The sequence below is a fragment of the Mus pahari genome, chromosome 15 (assembly GCF_900095145.1).
Source record: "Mus pahari chromosome 15, PAHARI_EIJ_v1.1, whole genome shotgun sequence".
Taxonomy (NCBI): Eukaryota; Metazoa; Chordata; class Mammalia; order Rodentia; family Muridae; genus Mus; species Mus pahari.
In genome coordinates, this window is record NC_034604.1 from 80,112,985 (window position 1) to 80,138,613 (window position 25,629).

Genomic DNA, 25,629 nt, shown 5'->3' on the forward strand with positions numbered 1-25,629 from the left:
TACCGATGTATTAATTTTTATTTATAACACTTTTGGAAGAGGTGAAGGAGAATTATAGTGAGAGAAAGAAAAAGAGGGAGGGAGAGAGGGAGAGAGGGAGAGAGGAGAGAATAAGTGAATTCTGACATGAGAATAAGAAAGGAAATATTGATAAAGAAAACCATTCTGTACACACACACACACACACACACACACACACACACACACATTTGGTGAATAGAGAAAACTCAAACCAGTTGACTCCAATAATTTTTTTCTCTTAGCCTTTTCCTACTATCTAGGACAATGTTCTCTATGTAAGCAAAAGATTACTTCATAAACACAAGTTACATATTCTCAAAAGCAATCACCACAAAACACAGATTAAAATCATTACACAAAAGGGAAATAAAATATGATTATTGATTATTCTTCTTTTGAAACTCATACCTACCTAAATATGTCCCAACTATCTTCTTTCTCTACAAATTCATCATAACCACAAAGCAATAATACTTTTCTCATTGACTAACAAAATTTAAGCAGGCAGCAAATTTTCCCCCATGCTTAGCTGATAATTTGTATTATAAGGAACAGGTCATATATCTTACATATTATTTTTGAAGTCATGTTCAGCTAAATTGGCTAATTATCTATTCTCTATTCTTAAACTCATAACAGAATTATTTACTCCTTATTCCTAACCCTGCCTTTACATGGTATACACTGAATCCAGTACCTGTGACTACATCCCTAGATTACAAGATTCATAAACTCAGACACAACCTAGAATGAAATGTTTTCTTTGATCATTAACTTGCACCAAGCTTATTTTTCTCTTCCAAGTAAATTATGTGCTTGTAATGCATGAAAGCCCACTGTAGTCCTTTTATAACCCATGTAGCCTTTGATTATAACCTGCTTTAGTTATTATCTAACTTTATTATATGTTTCTTTAAAAAAAAACATATCCTTAAGCTTTCTATCAACTGTTCTAACTTCCTAAAGCTATATAAATACTGTCAGAAATTCTGTAAAATCATTAATTTACCTAAACAATATTACATCAGGAAAGGTCATCTTTATGTTGGTCTGAAAGAAAATTGTCCAATATAGTGGGCTATCACCCGGGTACTAGCACTGAGTATCATCCCCATGTCCAATCACACCATGCCAGATATGAGGAATATAGCAACCACAAACATGAGAAGGCAAATCAGTAGTAAGGAGCAATCCTGGGGCTGTGCCTGTCCAGGGTATAACTATCTCAACTATGAAAAATGGTAGCCTACTTCCAGGAAGCTCACTTGCCCACTGCAGCTCCTCCTGAATGGAATCCACCAAATGAATCAAGACACTGTATATTTCTTACTTTCCCCTTATAAATATACCAGGAAAAAATATACAGAAATAAAATGAAGAATAAATCTTTATGTGAAGAAAAAAAATATAAAGTCAATGAATAAGATTATAACCATGACAGTTTTCAAACATGTACTTCACAAATAATTTGAAATTAAAAAAATAACAATAAATACAGTGAATTTAGAAACAGCTAAATAAGCACACTAACATGTGAGTTATTAAGAGAGGAAATGTGTTCCTGGATCTGACCACAGAGCTCCAACCCCACTCAGTCATTAGTTATGAACAGTCTGTGGCCCACGGGGTCTCCCTGTACCATAATTACAGATTTTTCAATGTCGCTGTTCAGATGCTGAAGAGTCTAACTGTGGGAGAGTAAATCATTCCAGAAAATTTGGTAAGGCAGAGTGTGTCTGAGACCAGTGTGTCTGAGTGTGCCAGGTACCCACCGGTGATTGTAGGCACCTCCCTGCTCTCTGCCAGATTTCTGGCCTGGAACATGTGCCACACTTCCCATATAAGGTCACATATGTGGTCACATAGCCCCAGCAGAAAATTCTCCATACTAATGAAGTATCTAGAGACACTGAGGGTGTAGACTATAACTTTCCTTCCCAGACACTCCTCCCTGCAAAGGGTATTTAATCAGAGAAGTTGGTATGCATCCATTTTCCACAGTGAACAGTCAATAAATGGTATGGATAAACATGAACTGTCTCTTCCATCAAAACTGCCATGGGGAGAATGGAGAAGGCTTTAGCCTACAGAGCTGCAGTCTAATTCTCCAGAAGAAGGCACCTCTGTGCTTCCAGACAACTGCCACCAAGCTAAGGACAATCATCAATGAGCTAAGCCAGAGTTCCCATTTCCCTTGACCCCGAGCTAGTTGCCACCCCCCACGCCCTCTCCCCGACACACTCTGCTCACAACTCTACCTGGATGTCTAGGAGTTTGGGAGCACCTGGTTCAGGCCTGAACATGGGCCATGGATCCTTTGTTCCTCACTCCTCTCTGCTGCAGCCCAGTGATTAATGGGTGCCCTGGAGTCAAGGTACTCCAGCTTTGACTTGCCACATCTTAGACTATGTTTTCCCACCCCCTGAGTGGTGTCATGGTGCTTCCCTAAAACCTAGTAATAAGCAGCTGAAGTACAGGGAGATGCAGTCAAGAACTCCCCACATTCTGCTTTTCCAAGTGCATGTTCCACACCCCAGCAGAGGGCAGGATGCAGGCCCACATCTAGTAACCTGGCCTTCATTTTTTCTTTTTTATACAGTGTGGATTCTATTTTCTTATTCTCAATGATATATTTTTATGTTTAATTTTTATTAAATATTTTCTTCATTTACATTTCAAATGCTATCCTGAAAGCCCCCTATACCCTCCATTCCCCCACCCTGCTCTCCAGCCCACCCACACATGCTTCCTGGCCCTGGCATTCCCCTGTACTGGGGCATATGGTCTTTTCAAGAACAAGGGACTCTCTTCCCATTAATGGCCCATCAGGCCATCCTCTGATACATATGCAACTAGAGACACAGTTCTGGGGGGTACTGGTTAGTTCGTATTATTGATCCTCATATAGGGATGCCAACCCCTTTAGTTCCTTGGGTACTTTCTCTAGCTCCTTCTTTAGGGGCCCTGTGTTCCATCCAATAGATTACTGTGAGCATCCACTTCTGTATTTGCCAGGCACTGACATAGCCTCACAAGAGACAGCTATATCAGGGTACTGTCAGCAAAATCTTGCTGGCATATGCAATAATGTCTGGGTTTGGTGGTTGTATATGGGATGGATTCCCAGGTGGGGCAGTCTCTGGATGGTCCTTTCTTCTGTCTCAGCTCTGAACTTTGTCTCTGTAACTCCTTCCATGGGTATTTTCTTCCCCATTCTAAGAAGGAACAAAAACATAAGATAAGACATTCTTTATGTCATCCTGGTTCTACTGACATTCCTTAGGTTTCTCACAGCAGAGTCTGGTAGGTTGCCAGTGACAGAAGTTCCAGAGAAGTCATTGCTGAGACACATTGTCAACTATCGACTCTATGCAGCTTAGAATAACCTAACCAAGAATTGTCACCGAGTAAGCTTCTTTAGTATCTTGTTGATATGGTCTACACCTGTGAAAGATAATCTTGATGGTTAATTGATGTAGAAGACACCAGCCCACTGTAGGCAATAACATTAGATTGTCAGGTAGTGTTGACTATACAAGAATGCTAGTTAAGCATGAGCTGGAGACAGCCAACAAGTAGTGCTTCCCTATGATTTCTGCTTCAAATTTCTACAGAAATTTATGTCAATGTTGATTTGTGACCTCAAACTAAAAATAAAACTTTTCCTGCCATAAGTTGCTTTGTGTACTGGCTGGTTTTGGTTGTCAACTTGACACAAGTTGGAGTTATTACAGAGAAAGTAGCCTCCCTTGAGGAAATGTCTCCATGAAATCTAGCTGTAAGATATTTTCTCAGTTAGTGATCAAGGGAGGGAGGGCCCAGACCATTGTGCGTGGTACCATCTCTGGGCTGGCAGTCCTGGGTTCTATGAGACAACAAGCTGAGCAAGCCAAGGGAAGCAATCTAGTAAACAGCACCTTCCATGGCCTCTGCTTCAGCTCCTGCCTCCAAGTTCCTGCCCTGTGTAAGTTCCTGTTCTGACTTCCTTTGAATAGTAATTTGAAAGTGTAAGCTGAATAAATCCTTTCCTCTCCAACTTGTTCTTGGTCATGATGTTTTGTGCAGGAATATAAATCCTGACTAAGACACTTGGTGTCATAGTGTTTTTCACAGCTATAGCAAAAATGATAAATAAGCAAATAATTACAAACAGAAATTATGTATGCAACATTTTCTCAATTTTAGTCCTTTAAGAGTCTTTAGTGTGCAGAATTCCAGAGGCAGATCAGAAGGGGCATGGAAATAAAGAACTATTACATCATTGCACATCAGCTACAATCAAACAAATCTTGCTTAAGTATCTCATGACTAAGCCATTGTCAATTAAACCTCTGAAAATTTCCAGGGATAGTGTAAGGTCACACTATTCATTTTCTACAAACAAACAGAGGCTACAATGTTCGCCACCTTCAAGCTCAGCACAAAAGTAGACACTGCTATCTTACGCACTACAAGACACAATCATAGTTTGCTTGGGTCCATTTCATGTGAAGTACCTCACGGTGTGGTAAACATATTTTTAACCTGAAACCCAATATTTTCCTTTGTCAAGCAAAAGGTGTTGGTCCTTATGTGTGTGTGTGTGTGTGTGTGTGAGAGAGAGAGAGAGAGAGAGAGAGAGAGAGAGAGAGAGAGAGAGAGAGCTCTAAGCTTCATTTTCAATTTGAAAAGATTTAAAGAATATTTTTCTGGGTGTGTTTAACAGAATGTTTCCAGTAAGGCTGATTTATCAAGGCAGACCTAACCTACTAGTAAATAGCTCAGTCCAGTTGTCTGACATCCTGATTTAAATGAAAGAAAATATGAGTATGAATGTCCCTGCTTCCTAAGATTGGATACAATGTAACCAACTGCAAAGAAAGAAAACATCAGTATGTATTGGATTCCTATGGCTGGATACAATCTTAACAACTGCCCCAGCTTTGGCTACCATGCTTTCCCCTGCCTTGTTGGTCTTTTTGCTCAAATTGTGTACCAAGATAAACCTATCTCTCCTTAAACTGTCTGTTAGACGTTTTGTTTACAGGACAGTAAGGTAATTATGAGCAAATAAGAGATTGTTTCCTGTTATTTCTGAAGGAAGACTGCATTCTTTCAATCCCACTCTGTCATACACACTTTCGATCATGCTTTACTCAAAGTATGTGTATGCTTTTACAACTAGTGTTACTAAGATCCTTGTCTGGTGCACTCTTAATTACTTATAGTATATGTGTTCTCAATAAATACATTACACAAAGTACTGATTACTTACCATAAAATAACCCTGAAAGCCTTAAGTGGGGCTAATCCATTTTCATTGAGCATCTATAAACACTACCTTTTTATGTTTACTAAAGCATATTAATTATACTGTCAAATATTTGTTTCCTAAGCTAACACAGACAAAGTCCATAGTGTAAATCAAGAAAAAGATTGTTTCCTCTATTTCCTTTCTACTGTAATGAAAAAATTGCATTGGATATTAGAATATTGAAGATCAAATTCCAAAACTAAGCTGTCACCATTTTATTATAATCCTTAAGTACAGTGTAAGAGTACATTCTACCTACTGCAAAATGACAAAGCATAAAATATCTATGAATTTATATTTTCAGAATATATTTTTTGGTCTAAAGAGACTCCTCCCAATGCAAGTAATGTGTCCTAAGAAGAACACTGCCCTCCTCTGAAATAACTGGTCTGCTAAGCGATGAACTTGCACCTAGGGAATTTATATAAATAAAAATATTGACTATTTTTATTTATTAAGCATTGGAACAAGAACAGAATTGTGATTTTTGAAATATCTGAACTGTACATGACTCCAGGAAGAGATTATTCATGTCTCTGCATTATTGTGACCTGAGAGGTAATTACTCTAACACATAAATGAGTTTCTCTGCACAATTTAAGGTTTTACATACCATTTGATAGATTAGAAGTTATATAAGGTTTAAGTAATTAAAAGTAACACTTCATATGGAAAAATATTTTAATAGATTGTAAGGTCAGTTGGGTGGTGAGAATGAGAAAGAATCCAGAAACTTTGAATTTATAATTTCAAAATCTCCTTGCTATGAAAACACCAATGAACAAATGATTCTTTCTATTTTCTGTAGATGCATGTTATACTAAACTTGATCAACCTTAAAAGCAAAATTACACAGTGTATCTAAGAGATTAATATTGTTTTAATAATGAAAAAGGTCACTTTAATGATAGCATGCATTCAGCTCTGACTAACAGTCATTAATATTCTAAAAGGCTATTTTATTCTTAATGTTGCGATTGTGTGTGTGTGAGAGTGAGTGAGTATATGTGTATCCAATAGTGTGCAAGAGAGCAGGTGCTCACAGAATCCAGAAGAAAACATTGGAGTACATTGAACTGGAATTAAAAGTATTTATTGACCATCTGACTACTGAGTACTGGGACTTGAACTACAAAAGCAATATGGATTCTTACTTATACTGAGGCATCTCTTTAGCTCCAAAGATAAACATTTTAAACTGTTAAACAGAAAGTAAAAGTAGCAATACACTATTGTAGTAAGAATTTTGGTTCCTTTAAAAAAGACAAAACAAAACTAGTTATGTTATGTGACTATGCTGTTGTTTCAATCCTAGGTGGGGGACATGGGGCTGCTTCAGATTGTCCACAGCTGCTATGATTTGTCTCATGCTCTTAGAGGGGAGTGACTTTTGCCAGCTGTGGATAGCTTATGTTTGGAATACTGGGGACTCTTGAGAGGGCATAAATTCCAGAGCTCTGAGAGGGCTGATGGAGGTGGTTACTCCTCCTAGTACTGCTGCTTCCTGCTGCTGTGGTTCTTAAAGTGTCCATGAATAAAGAGACAAGAAGAAGGAACTGGATAGCCTGACACCAAAGTCTGGACTTGCCCCAAGAGCATGAGTGCCCTGATTAGCAGGAGATTGTCTAAAGAGGTCTATGCTCCCTTTCCCCTCTAACCTTCTTTCTCTCCTACCTAGTGTTGCAAGGGATTGGAGTGGAATAAGGATTAGAAAGGTGGTAGATAAAAAATTAATAAAGTAGCCCAAAATGTACACTTACATACTATTTAATGGTAAATATGACAACTTTATAGGGAGTCATCAAGATCATGAAACAACAAGAGATAAACAGAGATTTCAGTATCAAAAATGTAAATGGCAGGAGTCTAATACATGATAATTGTGGCTTTGCTAATATATAAAAGAAACTCCAGGAATAAACTGAAAAATAAGCCATCACCTGAAAAAATGGAAACATACTTTTCCAAATGTCCGTTGCATTTTTGTCCTATAAATGAATGATAATTAAAGCAAAATTGCATTAATGAACAAAAGTTTATGCCTATCATTTCTTTTAGTTAGAAATGAAACTCAAATCATATTTTAAAAACAATGATAGTTACATAATTTTCTGAAATTAAACATGGGTATGAGAATTTTTAAATAATTTGTCTATGTGTTTTTGATATAGCCAAAAAAAAAAAAAGAAACACAAGTCCTGTGCTAATCTTAATTGCCAAAAATTACATAATACTTGTAGTATAATTGATTGTGAACTTCAAATTAACATACCCTATTTGAAAGTTATAGCATACATTCAACACACAAATGTTGTCTTTTACTTTATGTAGTGCCAAGTTCGTATGTGGGCCTTGCTGTTGGCTTGCTTAAAAGTAACCCTAATATTGGGCTGAGAATTCTCTCTTTTATCACTAGAATTATTTGTTATTTTCAAAAAGAAATGGAAATTTCAAAAGTAGTAATGAGTTATATAAAATGAGCCATGGATTCTCTTATTTTCAAATAAAAATTAAATAATATGTATAAACCCTCTGAATTTAAATGGCCTGCACCCTATATACATAATCAATATTGAATTATTCTCTTTGATCTAGCAAAGAAAGGACTTCATATTTGGAGATATAAACTGAGCTGTTTCATAGTACTTATATCCCAAATGATACTCATTACTATAGAAACATAATTTACTGAAATATTAATTACATAAAATACTGTAAATGTTGATAAAATAGGATTTTGTTTCATATGAAGATAAAATGAATTTCAGAAAAGTATATTAATCTTGATGTTTTTCCCATAGATCATTGACATAGTTCCGTAAATTTCTAGGTGGTTATAAATACTCTCTCATTATTATATAGAACTTGGAAACTCCAGGAGTTTGTTCCTTCACTAAAATGCTAACCAGCACATGGCCCATCACACAGCCAGACCATTCTGTCAGAGCCTTCTCCATCTACTTTTGCTTTTAGTCTGTGCGGTCTGACATCTGTGTTCTCTGCTTTGGAAATTAGTGGGCGCGTCTACGTGAAGATACTGACTTGACATTCATTAGACAATAAAACAAGAAGGCAAAGGGAAAGAAAACTCACAAAAGTCACACTCCTGACTCTCAAGAATAATACACGGGACCACAAGGCACTCTGAACATCTCAAAAACTGGATGACAGCCTTCAAGGAGTAAAGTTTCCAGTGACTTGGAGGAAAAAAAAAAACAGCTAAAATATAAAATATTAGCAAAAGTATGTATTTAAAAGGTTTAAAATAGAATTTACTAAGCATACTTCATGGTCTTCTATTGTGTTTCATATATTTACATGAATTATTACAGAAATATTTCTTCTGAAGTGTAGTTAGCAAGTTCTTCCCCCCTTTTTGAGTCTGATAAGTTGATTAGTACCTTTGTTACATGAAGGTAAATCATGGTGAGAAAGACAAAATTCAAATGGAAAAAAAGTAAAATTTTCATGAGAAGGAAGGGTACAGCCAAGCTCCATTTGCATCCGTCAGTAGGATAATGCTGCTTTCTGCCACCACTTACAGTTTCTCAAATCACCAGTGGAAATTAAGTGAATTGGCAGATTATTAACTTCCACAAAGCTTCAGTGGAGAACAGAAGTTTGAGGAGCTTAGCATATTCTGGGACAGAGCTCACAAACCCTGAGTAGCTAAAGGAAACTTGTTTTGTCTGCTTAAGTGCATATGTCTTATTTCCATGCTTTCACCACAATGTTCCAAACTATGTGAATACTGAAGTGGCCATGATTTAAATAGAATAAGAAATCACCTTCACACATTTAGGCTGGGAAAAAAAAAACAAACATTGCATCTTAAAATGCATTATGGATGCAATATGGTGTTTGAGTTGCATTTTCTCAATTCATGTGACTCGGAATGCAGCTATATATAAATGTTCTTAGTCACTAAGCACACAGTACGCAGGTGCAGTGTGCTTTGCCAGCGGAGAGCTGACACTTTTATGAGATCTCTCAGCTGGAGTGGCAAAGGAGCCTGTGAGGAGAAGGGGAGAAACACCTGTCACCCACTCACTTTATTTTCAATCATAGTATCTTGAAGGGAAAGAAATTGCATTAAAATGAAATATCTCCCACAACTGAGACTGAGGCATTATATTCATGCTGCTTGCATCCATTACTTTCACATTGAGAGAATTTTAAATGCATAGTAATATGTCTTATAAGGATGTATTCAGAGGAGTGTGAATCAAGCGGATGCAAATGCTTTATGTATTGTATGTGATAAGCCAAAACCTAAAATTATGTTTGATAGTTTGTGTAAGAGATTGGGAATATTTTAATTGAGGCTCATTCACTTGCTCGGTATAGCTTTTGACAAGCGTGAGGCATGATACAACAATTTATGATTCCAGGAAAAAGAAATCATTTTGAATACATGACCTGAATCAATACTCTTCTAAATGAATGAATGAACTGATATGTCAAGTTAGGTAAAATAATAAACCATGGAGGAGGGTTTTTCTTAAGACACTGAAACTAGCAGTTGCTCCTAGATTATTAATTGTGAAAATATCTTTTTATTTATTTTTTTAGATTTCAGAAAGATCAAATGTCTTGGGATTTGAAGGATCTGATAAAATTATATTGTCAGAGGGAAAGGAAAAATATTGCTAAGAGGTTGGATTTGAAAGCATGTATAAAAGCATATGTATTAGTTGTGTATTGAAAGTGGGATCTAGGAGAAAGCCACTCTGGAAATACTAAGGGAAATGATTGCTAGTTTCACTCATCCAGAATTTTTGAATTGAGATGAATGAACATCAGAACCCACCTTGAAGGGCCCACCTTGAAGGGCCCAACTTAACATTACATACTCCATTTTGCTCTCAGATGCCATTTTATGATTAACTTGCCCTCTGAATGAACTTAGCTTCTGGAAAAACCCCAACTTGTTCCAGGAGCTGTGTCACCCTAGTAACAATCACAATTCCCCAAGCAAATAGCCACTCCACTCCTAGCAATGAACAATCTGTTCTTCATTGGAAAGTACCTTATGTCTAAAGCTAGCAACTTTTGTTCATGCCAAGCTGAAATCATCACTAGTCAATCAATCAAATGTCAATCATCTAATTGCCAAGCAAGGCTTGTACCAGATCAGCACATACCATGATATCCACTGTGCTGGAGAGGTTGGAGGATCCAAGCTCAAACTTGAATAAAGACTCTTTGCTTTTTCATATGAGGAAGACTCCTGGTGGTCTCCGTTGGTTTGTGGGGACCAAGTGATTGGGAAATTACAAACTTTATTCCCCTTCATCCTTCCAAAGAGACAAACCCAGTACTATTAATATTACTGAGTATGTCACTTTAATTAGTAAGTATAAATAAAACTTGGTAATTTCATTCAGTACCTATGGGGAATTAGTGATTTTTGTCAGAGAAACTAAAAAGAATACCACTTTTAAATGAAAGTAACTTCATGAAATTGCAAATATACGTGTTGCTTTTTGATAAAATGATAAAAAGTATTATATGTCTACATGCATTCTTGAATTCCACATTCCATCTCTTTTGAGTTATGTCTTATGCTTCTCTTCTCCAGAGTATTTCACTTGAAAGTGGAGTCAAAACCCTTAATCTACTGCCCATCCCTGTTGTCTCAGGTGCCTCAGTGGAGACAGAACAAAAGAACAGCAGAATTGAAGAGAAGGGGGGGGGGGATGAAAGGGAGAGAAGAGGAGGGAGGAGGGGAGAGGAGAGGAGAGGGGAGGAGAGAAGAGGAGAGGAAAGGGGAGATCTGATACAGTTCCAGACAAGTCCAGTGCTTGCCCACTCAGTATCTCTGAATCCACATGAGCCCTGCTTAGGTGATCCAGTGGGCCATGTTTTTCTGGTGCCCTCTCTCCTTTCTAACTCCTACAATTCACTGCTCTCCCCTAAGACACAATAAAGTTTAGGGAGAGTAGGGAGGAATGAATCGGAAGGCTTGGAAGGAAGAAAAGGAGGGAGGAAAAGTGGTAAAAGTTGTCTAATTTAAAAACAAAATAGGAATAGGTAGAACAAGTAAAATGCATAAGAAAGCATTGTGCTGGGGAGGTTTCATTAAATAAAATAACGTTTCTCCTAATTTAGTGATTACATAGCAGTATCAAAGATTGTGTGCTGTGTACATGATTGGTAAGAGTTACAATGGAAGAAAGAAGAAAGAGAGAGAAAGGGAAGCAAAAAAAAAAAAAAATGTTGCCTAAGAAAGGACAATCAGCTCCATTCTCTGCACACTTGCAAGCTGGGTGTATGCCCCATGATACATGGCCCTTAAGCTTGGAAGAATTCCATGAGTTTGTTACAATACAACATATATATTGCTACTAATTGCCAGTCTAACCCAACCTGTTTAAAAGTAAAATTATGTACATTGATTCACAATATAATAAATAAATCGATAAATAAACAGACTATCACACTCTCAGTCAATTATGTAGCATATAACATATTTTGTTGTGCTTCTTAATTGCATGTTGTATTTGGTTTTATAAGAATATTTCATATAAGTTTATATTGTGCTGAGACTACATACTCCCATGATCACCTAGATCCATGTTTCTCCTTCCAGTCTATCAGTTCTCTTGCTCTTCTGCATGGTTTCATTTCTACTTCCATCCCATGTGTGCATGAAAGACTGTTTGCACAAATGACAGAAAATAAAGACAAAAAAATTATTTTCCTGGGTGGACCTTAAATCATGTGACATGATGACTCTCCTACTGGCACTCAGTTTACTAGAGAGGATATTGTTTTTCATGTCCAAATAGAAGAATTTCCACATTTTCATTATCCATTGTTCAGTTGGCTGATGCTTGGGTTGATTTTATAACTCAGTTTTGTTTTATAAATATCTCTAACAAATGTACATGCAAGCATTTATGCTAATGTGTTATATAATCTTAAAGTATTTTGGCTTATTCCAATCTATATAATATTGTTGTCAAGTATTTTACAAGTATATATAAAATTGCATTTTATATTGTTATACTGTTTTAGTTAATTATCTTTTAAAGGATGTTGTAAATATTTATATTTGAAATTTGCTTTTGATGTCTATTATGCTTTCATTTCCTACTGCTATGGTTAAATTCTCAAAAGAAACATAGGAGGGAAAGAGTTTATCTCATAGCTGCTGGACATGGTCCATCATTGTGGGGATGTTAATGTGACAGGACCTTAAAGTGGCAAGACAATGAATAGATGCATGCTTAGAGTTTTTCAGCAATCTTTTACTGTTTTATACCAGTCAGAACACAAACCTAAGCAATGGTCCCACCCACAGTGAGCTGTCTTCCAGGCTCCATTACTGTAAACAAATTAATCACCCACAGATGTACTCATAGAACACCTGATTTAGACAATCCCACCTTAGCACTCTCATGTGATCCAAGGTTGTTTCAATAGCAGCCGATCTAAATGATCTAAATTGGCGATTAGAACCAATGATCACAATGTTCTTCATTAAGCCATTTTTGAACCTGGTATGATTTCCTATTTACCTGTCACTTCTCATGAAACAGGCTGCTTGTGCTGAAGTTTTTCAGTATATTAGGAAAAGTTTGATAATGTTTGCTTTAATGAAATGTTGTAATAGCCATGTCACTGTGATTTATATTTTCTTTCAATAATTAGAACATATCATTTTATACTTATCTTCTTGTTTGGTACAAAATATATGACTAGATTATCCATCTTTGTTTCTAAGTTGATATCTCTTTTTCTACACAATTTTGATTTCTCCTCTGGAAGCTTACTTAGTCAGTTTGATCATGATATGCCCTGATATTACTATTTCCAGTGTAAATTATAAATTTACATTTCTCATACTTGAGTTTTATTGAGCTTTGTTAATATTCAAATTTATACTTTTATTCTTGGATGAAAAATTTCCCCAAAATTTTCCTTGATAATATATTTCTGACATTATAATTTGATGGCCTTTAGTGTCCTTGCTGTTATTCTAAAGTTTATCGATGTCATTTTTCACACCTGTTCTTGGTGTTTCATTTGAAAATATCTATTGCTGTCCAGTGATGTGTCTCTGTCTTTATTCCCCTCACACATCTAGCATAGTATCAATTTCAACTTCATCTAGTATACTTCCCTTATCCCTTAGCCCTTGTCTGAAAATTCAGTTTTTACTATCTCCCGTATCCCTGTTCATATTTTGAATATAGAGAATATAGTGTAACTTTTAATGCACTTGTCCTTGCATGTAACATAGGTCAAACCTAGCTCAGTGTCAAATGATTGATAAGTGTCATCTTTATGGACCATGCTCTATTTCTTTTCTTGCTTCGTAATTTTTGATTGAAGGGCAGGCATTTTAAATATCACCTTGTTGGGCCCTAGAAATTTTTATCACTATAAATGTTTGAACCTTGTTCTAGCATGTAGGTAATTAAGAATCACGTGATTCTGACAAGTGATTTTTAAGTTTTAATGTCATCAGAGTATTAATCATCAGAGGGATAGAATGAAGCAGTTTCCTATGTATTGAGGCGCTCTCCCCTAGAGGGAAGCTCATGGGAGTTAAAAAGCAAATACATCGCAGTTTCAGAATAAGTGAAATTTACAAGACTCAGAAGCTCTGCTATAAGATTATAGAAACAGTAAACACTTGCTTGGGAGAGAAACCTTTTCTACCAGCCCACTTCTGACAAGTCATTCAGATGTCTCCAGGGATACAGCTTTCATCACCCATGATGCTGTGGACTTTGTGGTGATGTAGTAACCTTTGATGCATCCATGTTTCATAAGTACAGTAATCCTACATCCACCCTCTTGTAAGCAACCACAATTCATTTGCCAATTCATTAAGCTTGATTTGGTAGGAATCCTTATCTCTGTTATCAGTGCCCTATCTGGGATGCATAGATATTTCTTCAAATCTCTCCTTTAAAAAAATGTTCTCACCGAGAGATAAAATATAATTCTGTGTTTGTTAGCAAATTCTCTTAATTATTTCAACCTGCCACATTTTTGGTAGTCTAACTAGGCAAATTCTCTTTCCCAGGTGTCCTTTGGCACATTTTACCGTACCACTTGTACATTTGAGACATATAATCAGTACCTTTCAATTTATTGCTATTCATCAAGCAGGCTATTTGCCAGGCAGATGGCCCTGAGGACACTATGGTCCTCTCTGTATAGCAACCTGCTAAAAGTTGCTGTCCTAAGATCTCCAAAATAACCCCCTCTTAGAGACTCAGTTCCATCTTGTAGACAGAATATCTTGTGAGTTGTATGAATTCATCACCTGTCAATTGAAAAACCTATGTCCTATGGCTTAGGAAGGAAATAGAGATGGGCCATCTGGAAGGAAAAAGAATTCTGGAAGAAATAAGACAAGAGGGTCGCTGAAATGAGGTGATAAGGCAGAAATATGGTGCCTGAGCACAGGTAACCAGTCATGAGGCAGAATGTAAGTTTAAATAACTGGGTTATTTTAGTTATGATCTATTCAGAATAGAGCCTAGCTAATATGGCCAAGATAATTGTAAATATATTTTGAGTCTGAGTCTTTATTTCTGCAACCATAGGGCCGGGAGGAAGAACCAGGTTTAACTACAATATCATCTCCTCAATTCAGTGTGACTTGAGGATCTCAGCATGTCTCTTCTCTGCTTTGATCATGGTAAGAAGCTCAGAGAGCTTCCCATTCCCATGCCTTTTCTATTAAACCATGGATATTCTGTATCATGCAGCCAATAATATCAGCACTGTAGAAGAAAAACTGTTTTCACACAAATAATCTTGTTTATACAATTATCCTGGGTTGACTGTGTGGGGTAAAGACAAGAGTCCTTAAGGGCAGCAGAGGGGGTTGGAGGAATGGTATGTAAAGGAATGTCTGTGGACTCTTGTTCCTCTCATGCTCTTCCCTTCCTCCTCCCACCTTCTCCCCATTCCCTTCCCCCTCTCTCTCCAGGTGCTCACCGTAGGACTCTACTCCTCTACTTCTCTATTCTCTCTCTGCCTTTCTCTGCCTCTACTACCCTCTTAACTCCCCTCCACCTGCCCTTAATAAACTTTGTTCTATACAAAAAAAAAAAAAAGTCTGTGGAGACAGTGGCAATGTGTCAGACACAAGGAATATGAGCTGCCTCTAGACAATGAGAATGCCCTGAAATAAGCTTTTCTCTGGGCACCAAGAAGGAAGGAAAACCTGTTGGCACAGCTTGACTCTAAGGCCCACACTGAGCTTCCAATATTCTGAAGTACTGGGCATTTTGGTTACTTGCTTACACATATAAATTATCTGGCAGGATTTATAGAGCCTGTAAAAGACAAACCCTCCTGTGTTCTTATACCTTAGATGTTCTCAACCTGTCCTCTTTATGGATCATTTCAAAGGGTTCCTGCATCTAATGTGTCAGGTTGTCAGGATGCAGAGCTCTCATTTTGTCTTATTTCAGGCATTAAAGAAATATAATTCCCAGTACTCAGTCTTGCCCAGAAGCATAATTGGCCAATATATTTCTAAATGATAAAAAAATATTAGTGGAATCAAGGCTGTTTTCTTTCCAGTAGAGCAATTAATTTATGAAATTAATCAAGTTAGTTAACCTCATTTCCTTTTAAATACTCTCCAAATAATATTGGCTGCAATATTCCAGGTAATTTTAGGAGAATAGCCGATTTAGGCAAAATGTTTGCTCCATAATCAGCACCTTGTAATTGGGTGTTGCAAGAGCTCATGAAGAGAGGAAATTGTTCCCTGTGTCCCAGAGCCAGTGATGTCACCTGAGAAGGATCGCCAGAATGGGATGGCTGCTTCCCAGGAGCACTGCCACCAGGCAATTACCTAAATTTATTTGCTGGGAGCCACAGACTGGCCTCATTCGGGATAGCTGCAGAACTTGATTCAGTCAGCATCTGCACGATACCCATTTCATAAAGGGTCACATTAGCCAAAGCACAAGATTGATGTCTAAATTGAAAATGTCTTTCAACTCGTTACCAAGACAAATAGACCTAACAATAAAACAGTTATACTATTTACTCAGAACATTCCCTCCCTGGCATCTCCACACAAAGACAAACTATCACAGTTTTCTTTAATGACATTAAACATGAAAACGTGTCAGGATGGGCAGGTATACGATTTAAATATTTATTAATACCACACTAAAACATCTGAATATCTAACTCCAAAAAATGAATGTACATCTACCACTGTATTGACCTAATTTTTATGTTTCAATGTATTCCCCCTGGATGCTGCCAATATTTGGGCTGTCAATCATAATTCTTCTTTTAATTTGCTTTTTTTTTTGGGGGGGGTGTTTGAGACAGGGTTTCTCTGTATAGCTTTGGCTGTCCTGGAACTCACTTTGTAGACCAGGATGGCCTCGAACTCAGAAATCCGCCTGCCTCTGTCTCCTGAGTGCTGGGATTAAAGGCATGCGCCACCATGTCCAGCTTAATTTGCTTTTATTTATTATTTTTAAAATTAATTTATTTTTTACAATCCATATTCCATTCCCCACCCTACCCCCATTGACTCTCCTTCTGTTCCACATACCACACCTCCTTCCCACCCCACCTCTTTTCCACATGGATGACCTTATCTCCCATCCCACCTGACCTCTAAACTCCTTAGGGTTTTTAGTCTCTTGAGGGTTAGGTGCATCATCTCTGAATGAACACAGACCCAGAAGACCTCTACTTTATGTGTGTTGGGGGCCCTCAAATCAGCTGATGTATGCAGTCTGTTTGGTGGTCCACTGTCTCAGGGATCCAGATTAACTGAGACTGCTGTCCCTCCTTCTTTCAGCCTTCCCTAATTCAACAACAGGGGTCAGATGCTTCTGTCCATTGGTTTGGTGCAAATAATTGCTTCTGACTCATTCAGCTGCTGGTTGGGTCTTTCGGAAGACAGTCATGCTAGGTCCCTTTTTGTGAGTGTTCCATAGCCTCAGTAATAGTGTCAGGTCTTGGGACCTCCCCTTGAGCTGGATCCCACTTTGTCACTGGACATTCTTTTCCTCAGGCTCCTCTCCATTTCTATTCCTATAATTCTTTCAGACAGGACCAATTATGGGTCAAAGGTGTGACTATGGGATGGCAACCCCATCCCTCACTTGATGCCCTGTCTTCCTGGGCTCTATAAATTCCCTCTCCCTACTGTCAAGCATTTCATATAAAGTCCCTCCCTTTGAGTTCTAAGAGTCTCTCACCTCCCAGGTCTCTGGTGCATTCTGGAGGGTCCCCCAACCTCCTATTTCCTGAGGTTGCCTGTTTCCATTCTTTCAGCTGGCCCTCAGGGCTTCAGTCCTTTTCCCTCACCCAAAACAGATCAGGTTCCCCTTTCCCCTCCACTCCTCCCCAACCCCTGTCCCCTTTTCCTTCCAGGTCCCTCCCTCCCTCCCTACTTGTGATTGCTTTCTTGTCTCTCCCAAGTGGGACTGAGGCATGCTTACTTGGGCACTTCAGCTTGTTGAACTTTTTGAGTTCTGTGATCTCAATGGAATACTACTCAGCTATTAAGAACTAGGACATCTTGAGTTTTTCAGGCAACTGAATGGAACTAGAAAATAGCATCCTGAGTGAGGTAACTTAGACCCAAAAGGAAGTGCATGGTATGTACTTACTTTTAATTTGTTTTTAAAAATACTTATTTTAAACTCCAGACTTTATTCTCATGGTCAACCCTCTGACTGTTTCACATCCTATACCTCCTCCCTGCCCCCTGTCTCCATAAGGATGTCCCCAACCCCGCCAGACTTCTAAACTCCTTGGAGTCTCTTGAGTTTCTTGCTGTGTATGTGTTGAGGTCCTCATAGTAGCTGGTGTATGCTGCCTGCTTGTTGTTCCAGTATCTGAGAGATCTCAGGGGTCCAGGTTAATTGAGACTGCTGGCCCTCCTACAGGGTTGCCCTCCTCCTCAGCTTCTTCCAACTTTCTCCTAATTCAACCACGCATCAGCAGCTCTGTCCATTGGTTGGAAAGATGCTTCAAATAAATTACACTCAAGTCATCTGGGATTATAATATGTTCTTTTCTTTCATACATTTATTTCCATGGTATAGTAGTTATACTTCTGGATGAATGGTTTCAGTTATATTTGTACCTGTCATGAATTTAATTATAGCTATTATAGACTGATAATCATTACAAGGCCTCAAAAAATGAAGACTATGAATGATGAAGAAAATAAAATTTATCTGTTATAATGCTGATAAGATTATGTAGAGCAGGGGGAAAGTTCCTACTAGACTCTACAGGCTCACAAATAAAAAGCTTAGTTCTAGGAATGGGTTCCCTCTTTTAGAGTTATTGCCCAGTGATGCCCCATATACTCTTAAACATGGCATTCTATTGCCAAAATTCTTAGTTACTTTCTAGAGCTTAATAGTTAGGTCCTATGGCTGAGGTTTACACATACTCGAGTCCTAGATAATTGAAAAATCAAATTGGAAGTTTCCTAGAAGTTTCCTCATCCTTTTGTCTAGATTATGTATTGTTTGAAGATGCTATATTTGTTACATGAGGAGAAAAATAACAATAAACCTTACCCAGCAATAAACCTGTGAGATACAACAATGACTATACTGGCAAGATGCACACACTGGTGCAATAGTGGTACAGATGTTGTTATGGCTATAACAAAAACATTTTATGACTAGACTTAATTCATGATCCACGAAATAGAAACAATTCCTGACACCATTATTGAGCCCAGGAATGTCTGCCTAGGCAACTTGTAGACATAAGGCAAATTATATGATCATTCTGCTAAAGAGTTATAGAAAGTAAACCAACTCCTATTAGCTTATGATGATATCCATAAATTGTTGACTCTATCAAACTTCTTCAGAGAAGCTTCTTGCAATACATGACAATTAACTTTGTGGCTCACTTATCCCGCCTCTTTTTCACAACACTGTGGCATTCTGTTTCAGATTAATACCATTTTCTTTCTTCCACAGAGATTTTCCATAAAATACCAATCCTTCTCCTGTCTGCATGTTTGTCTTTTCATTATCTATACCATTAAGAACTTTGCTGAAAACAGAAAGGGAAATTAAACTCACACGCATATTTACCACTTAAGTCTCAGTGCCTCACAGTAAATTGCCCATTGTCGCTCTCATGTCCACATTACCCCAGTCCCTGACAAAGCTTCTTAAATTTATATAAGTTGATTTTACTAAGTTAACCCACAGACTTTACTTCATGAAGTCTATAGATTCTAAGGCAACACATTCTGATCAATCTCTAACAACAGAATTTACTAATGGATAGTCTCTGTCTTAATGATATGTCATATGCTCTCTTTTGGCTTCAAGAATCTTTACTTGTAAAGATTTACTAGTAAGCACCCATAATTTTGAGATTTCTTATTAAAACAAATTTATTTTCTCATTTGTTGAATTTTATTTGAACTTCTAGTCTACTTTTTTCCAAGCAATCAGTAATAGATCTTTATTCTTTACAGAAATTATAAACTTTACTATTATTTAAATTAGAATTTGTGTCACATAAGTGAAAGACATGAAAAATTTGCTCTGCTGTATTGAGTTTTAAGTTCTTTTTTATTACATGGAACAGAAATAAATGCAGTACAAAGATTAAAAGTGTGTTTTTGTTTTTAAATCCAGACTATGTTTATAATGGCTATGGCTTCATTTCCTAAATCTGTTGCTTCAGATTTCAGTGAATGCTAAACACTAGTGTTTATTCTCCATTGTTGTGTGGTGACACCATCTCTGTTTTCTATCTAAATCCCTTCAATCCTTTTGTATCACCAATAAATGTTTTGGTAGTCTGCTGTACAGTCATTAATAGATCTCTCTCCATTTTCAAAGTATATTTCTAATATACCTTTAGCCATATGGTGATCCACCATGTAGCTTCTAAGAACTGATCTTAGGTCATCAGGCTTGGCAGCAAATGTCTTTAACAGCTGATGTCTCACCACCCTGTTTTAAGTTCTCTGGCTAACTTTGTCACAGGTATGTAAAACCTCTTGCATAACCAATTAGTTAAAGTGAAAGTAACATCATTAGAGCAGAGAATGTACTTATCCAGGAACAAATTAACTTTATCAGCCTATTCTCACTTTTAACCTTCAGCAAGTATTTGAAAATACTTATAAAACAGCTGTTATTTTTATGTAATTAAAACAATCATCATTGTATTGCTTACTCAGCATAGATGGATTCAGACTGCAATGCGTTTAGACGAGTAGCTATTTCATGATCCATAGAAAAATGCGTAATTTTATTTTCTCTTAGTGAATAGGTTCTATAAAATTAGCTATATTAGAACATTGCTGCTGTCATTAATACTTTTTTTTTTTCTGATGCTGACAGTCTAGTTAAACATATTGTCTGAACAAGAGAAAGTTTGTACATCTGAGCAACACAGATACTAATTCTGGCTTCACGGCAGTGACTATTTGGTCATGGAGAAATTGTGCATTTATCATTCCACATCTGAATATTAATATATCATATATATTTTACATATATCTAATATATATAAATATGTAATATATGTATATACAGATATATATATATGTGCATATATATATATATATGTATATGAGTTAAATTAAATTAAACTATGTGAAAATGTAAGCCATTGTCAGGAAGTTAGCAATCTTGCCTTCTGCTTTTGATTCTGTAACAAAACCACAGGCATTATTTTTTTTTATTAATTATCTATTATCTTTATTGAACTTATTCCACAGAGTGGACATAATCTGTAAAACTAGTGGGTTTTTTTACTATAACTTATTCATAATGATTACATTTAAAGAAGTTTAATTCAAAAGTACCAAATGTTTATTCATCAAAACCGACTATTTCAGAATAATAGCTTCCATGAAGTCACAATAACACCTAAATAGAGACAAGACTCATAAACAGAAATTTAGTTCACTAGAAGTTTAATTAAGCTTTGAATTTGTTCAAATATAATTACAAAAAAATCTATTTTTTAAAAAGATGTTTTCCACAAAGGTGCAGTCCACTAGTATTGTCAACATTGTGTGAAGTCCTTTAAGTTTTTTTTTCCCCAAATAATAAGCCCATGACATTTTGCGGATGCTCGTATGCTGTGTTATCTCCCAAAGCTCTTTGCACAGAAATCAATATTTGAAGCAAGATATGCTCTGTTTTATTGTATGCCCTTGGTATTGGAAACTAAAGATCAACGTTTAAACATTTTGTTAATAGTCTGTTCTGGGGTGGGGGGGAGAGTTTTACTCGCATAAGATTTTTTAAAATTATGTCATTTAATTATTTGCAAAAAAAAAAAAAAATGTCTTAGCCTTTAAGGTTTTCAGTGTAACCTTTTCTCCTTGAGAGATGCAGCTTCTTCTATACCAGGCATAGCTCTAAGGATGCTTTGATGCCATGTGTCAAATCTCCTCACTGGCTGTGAGGAGTGACATTTCTCTTGAAAGCCTCTAGCTTTGGCAGTGAGAGCATTTGGTGGGCATTTCACAGGATACAAATAGTGTCTGCAGCAGCACAGCTCTTTTCAGGTTTCTACAAGGTTGAGCAGAGCCTTCAATGTTTTCAATGTGTCACCTATGAGAAGGGAGTACCTTCTGTCAAAGAACCAGTGTTGGATTTTCCTTAGCCATTATTTTATAATTACTTTGAAAATCAGTTTTCATCATGTTCTTTTTGAATAATCTTTGCAAGTGTATTTCTTTTTTATTGGATATTTTATTTATTTGCATTTCAAATGTTATCCCCTTTCCTGGTTTCCCCTCCACAAACCTCCGATCCCATTCCCGTGCATCTGCTTCCATGTGTATTTCAAATAGGGAAATCTTAAACTTTGCCTTACAGAACAAAGATTTTGTAAGTAACACCTCCTTTCCAATTCTATGCTGCTCTCACCACAATTTTATTTATAATTTCCTTAGGCACCATGTTAATTAAGGGTTAGAATAGTATAAAATTTCATCAAGTCAAACCTGTAGTGTTCTGAATGATATAGTGAAAATAGTTACAAGAAATTATGTAGAATTAGATCATTAATTTGATTTTGCTAAAGCATACTGAGAGGTAATTTGAGAGTTGAATACTTTTCCATTTTTGTAACCAAACTGTATTGGGAGTAGAAAGCCAGGGAAGATTTTGTGAATTAGAGTGCACAAGTCCCCAGGCAAAAACATAATTTTTATATTACCTCAGGACATTTGCTCAGAATAGTGATGGACATATGACTAAGTGTTACTATTTATATACACGATGAAGTTGCTTGCATTAAGAACTTGCTGTATACGATGAGACTCTCTTCTGTCTCTGAATTAGTCACTGAAGGATTTCTAATTTAACTAAGACTATGGGGTGATAAATTATGTTAAAGAGTAATACATAGATCACATGAAATTTAGTAACATATGTTATATGTCTTCTAAGAAATCTATACAAAGACACTTTATTGTTGCTCATTCCAGGTGGTATTTTAAATATTTATTATATTTTGTTATACAAACTTTAAAACAATCCTTTAATGAATACTGATATAAATGCCACAAAACTTCAATAATTTATATATCATTGTTTTATTCATTTCACAAGTAATTCTGTACCTTCTTGGTCATCTATTATTTTTATTTTTGTGATAAATACATGTTTAAACTTTATTATGCATATTAACAAGCAGTACAAAGTTGTATGTGTGCAGTTAAAACTGAATAAATCTGGAGTTCCAGTGGGAAGGTGAAACTTACTGCTTCATTATACCAGCATTAACCCACCTTCCTGAAAAATTAACAAACCAATTGTATCAAAAATTAAAGAATGCTACTACTTGCTTTAGGTCATTCATCTCTGGCAAGTAATAATAATAGAAAAAGTAAAAGCAAATTATGTTGCCTTTGACTTACATATACAATACAGGAAATGTCAATCATTCTATGTATCTTTGAAAGTGAATTTTATTCTTCCTTACAAGCCTATCTTTCCCTTCAATCTTATGAAACTCAATCTTATGGAAAACTCAGAGAGAAATGTCTGAGTTACTCTGTTATTTAATAGTCTCTGTTATAAGGATATACTTTTTTGACTTTTGAGGACAGTTTTGAGAGATCCATCTCTGTGAGGGACAGTGGGATATGGATTAAATCTAACTAAGAACTATTTTTTATAATTATTATTTTCTTTATTTACATTTCAAATGCTATCCTGAAAGTTCCCTTTAACACCCCCTCTGCCCCTGCTCCCCTACCCACCCACTCCCACTACTTGGCCCTGGCCTTCCCCTGTGCTGGGTCATATAAAATTTCAGTTATCTGTAAGCTTTTATTGCAAGAACTTCTTTTTAATAATTATTTTTGTCTTTAAATGAGCTGAAATGTTAGGAGCAATGATGACTTAGTTACCTAATAGACAATTGGTAGACTTTTCCACGGTATCCTGGCTGCTACCAATGACATTTCACCAGCTAAACAGCTTTCACATCAGTCCCATTATTCAGTACATTCCATAGCTCTACTGTGGAATAAAAACATTACAATCATATTTACTTGTACCAAATCACAGCAATGAACCTGTATCCGTTTTCATCAGGTGGGAGATGATCACTTTTCCTGCCACCTTTGTGAAACACATGTGATTAAGGTAAACACAGTCTTAAGACTTCTGTGAATGTTTCAGGTATGGTCTTGCACTTACCTTAAAGACTGTAGCAAAAGTCTAACTAAACAGGCCTTTATTTGCATGAATCATATTACTGGTACCTATGCTCTTGATACACCCCTCTTCTGGTTATGTCTTAAGTAGGCTGCTAAAGTTGCTTTTTGAACTAGCCAGGAAGACAATCTCTTAAATTTTCCATTATATTATCATACGATTATACTAATAATCAACTCAGAGTTACTAGTTATGTGATGCAATAAGAACAAGCCAAGTATAGTTGGTTGTTTCATTGTTCTCTTAAAAGAAGCTAAATCCAGATAAGAATTTTTCTCATCTATAATGACAATTCTCCTTCCAAGATCAAAGTCCACCAAACAAAAACTCTGATAACAGAAATGAGAAGCACTGTTTTTGGGTTGTAGGTCAAGGTATTTCAAGAGCGACTCTCTCCCCCCAAAAAATAAAAAACAAAAAACATACAGACAATTGCTATTACTCTGTGTTGCCCAAGAAGACACCATAAATTTCAGGCACAGAGCCTTGAGCTAGAGTTGACATATATGCCTCCTCTCTGGGTATAAGCTTTCATTCTACTAAAAGATTCCATGCATGCTTCCAAAAGGAGAAAATGATAGTGTTATGCAACTATGACACATGAATCATAACAATAACCATATGGATGATAACCCAAAGGTTTATTAGTGGCACACATATAGAAGGAACAGACTGACCTCTAATTGGATTTAAGATACACTAAGTGGAAGGTCATGGATGCCACTGGGAACCTAACCAAGTATCTGATCTAGTGCAATTGTGGATCTTAGAGGAGAATAGCCACCACTTTGCTAAACTAACATAATACCCACTGGTGCTCAAAATATTGGGCCTTACATGTAGAGGTGATAGTAACTGTAATGCCTTATTAAGGATATTTCTCTTTTCAACAGATAAGACCATTTAAGAAGACTGTAAGTCAATGAACTGTAGAAACGTGGAGTCTAGTCCTAATGGATATATCTTAAAAAATAAAAAATAAAAAAATAAAAAAATAAAAAAAATAAAAACCTTCTGCATTTAGTGTTTGGGGAATATTTCTGAAGAGGGTTTAGAAACATTGAAATAGCCAGAAAAATCAGGGAGTTTGCTCTGACATTGTGTCTTCTAGCAGTGTCAGAAGCTACACCTATATAGTCTTACCAACATGATGCCCAAACATGAGTTCAACAAGAATGACACAATAGGGCTGGGCGTGGTGGCACACACCTTTAATCCCAGCACTCAGGAGGCAGAGGCAGGGGGATTTCTGAGTTCAAGGCCAGCCTGGTCTACAAAGTGAGTTCCAGGACAGCCAGGGCTATACAGAGAAATCTTGTCTCGAAAAACCAAAAAAAAAAAAAAACAAAAACAAAAAACAAAAACAAAAACAAAAACAAAACAAAATAAATGACACAACAGATGTGACAGAGTAGATGGTGTGGGGGAGAGCATTTGTCCTCAAAGCTAGACAAAGAACTTCTGGAAACTCAGGAATTCTGAGAGTGGGAGAGTTAGTCTTCTCAGGAAGAGGACACCAATTCCAATACCACATGGTCAGCCCTGAAGACATGTGTATAAGTAACATTGTGGCTCCGCTGCACTGCCGGGGAAAGAGCGGACTGGAGAGGGGACCCGCAGCTGGACCCG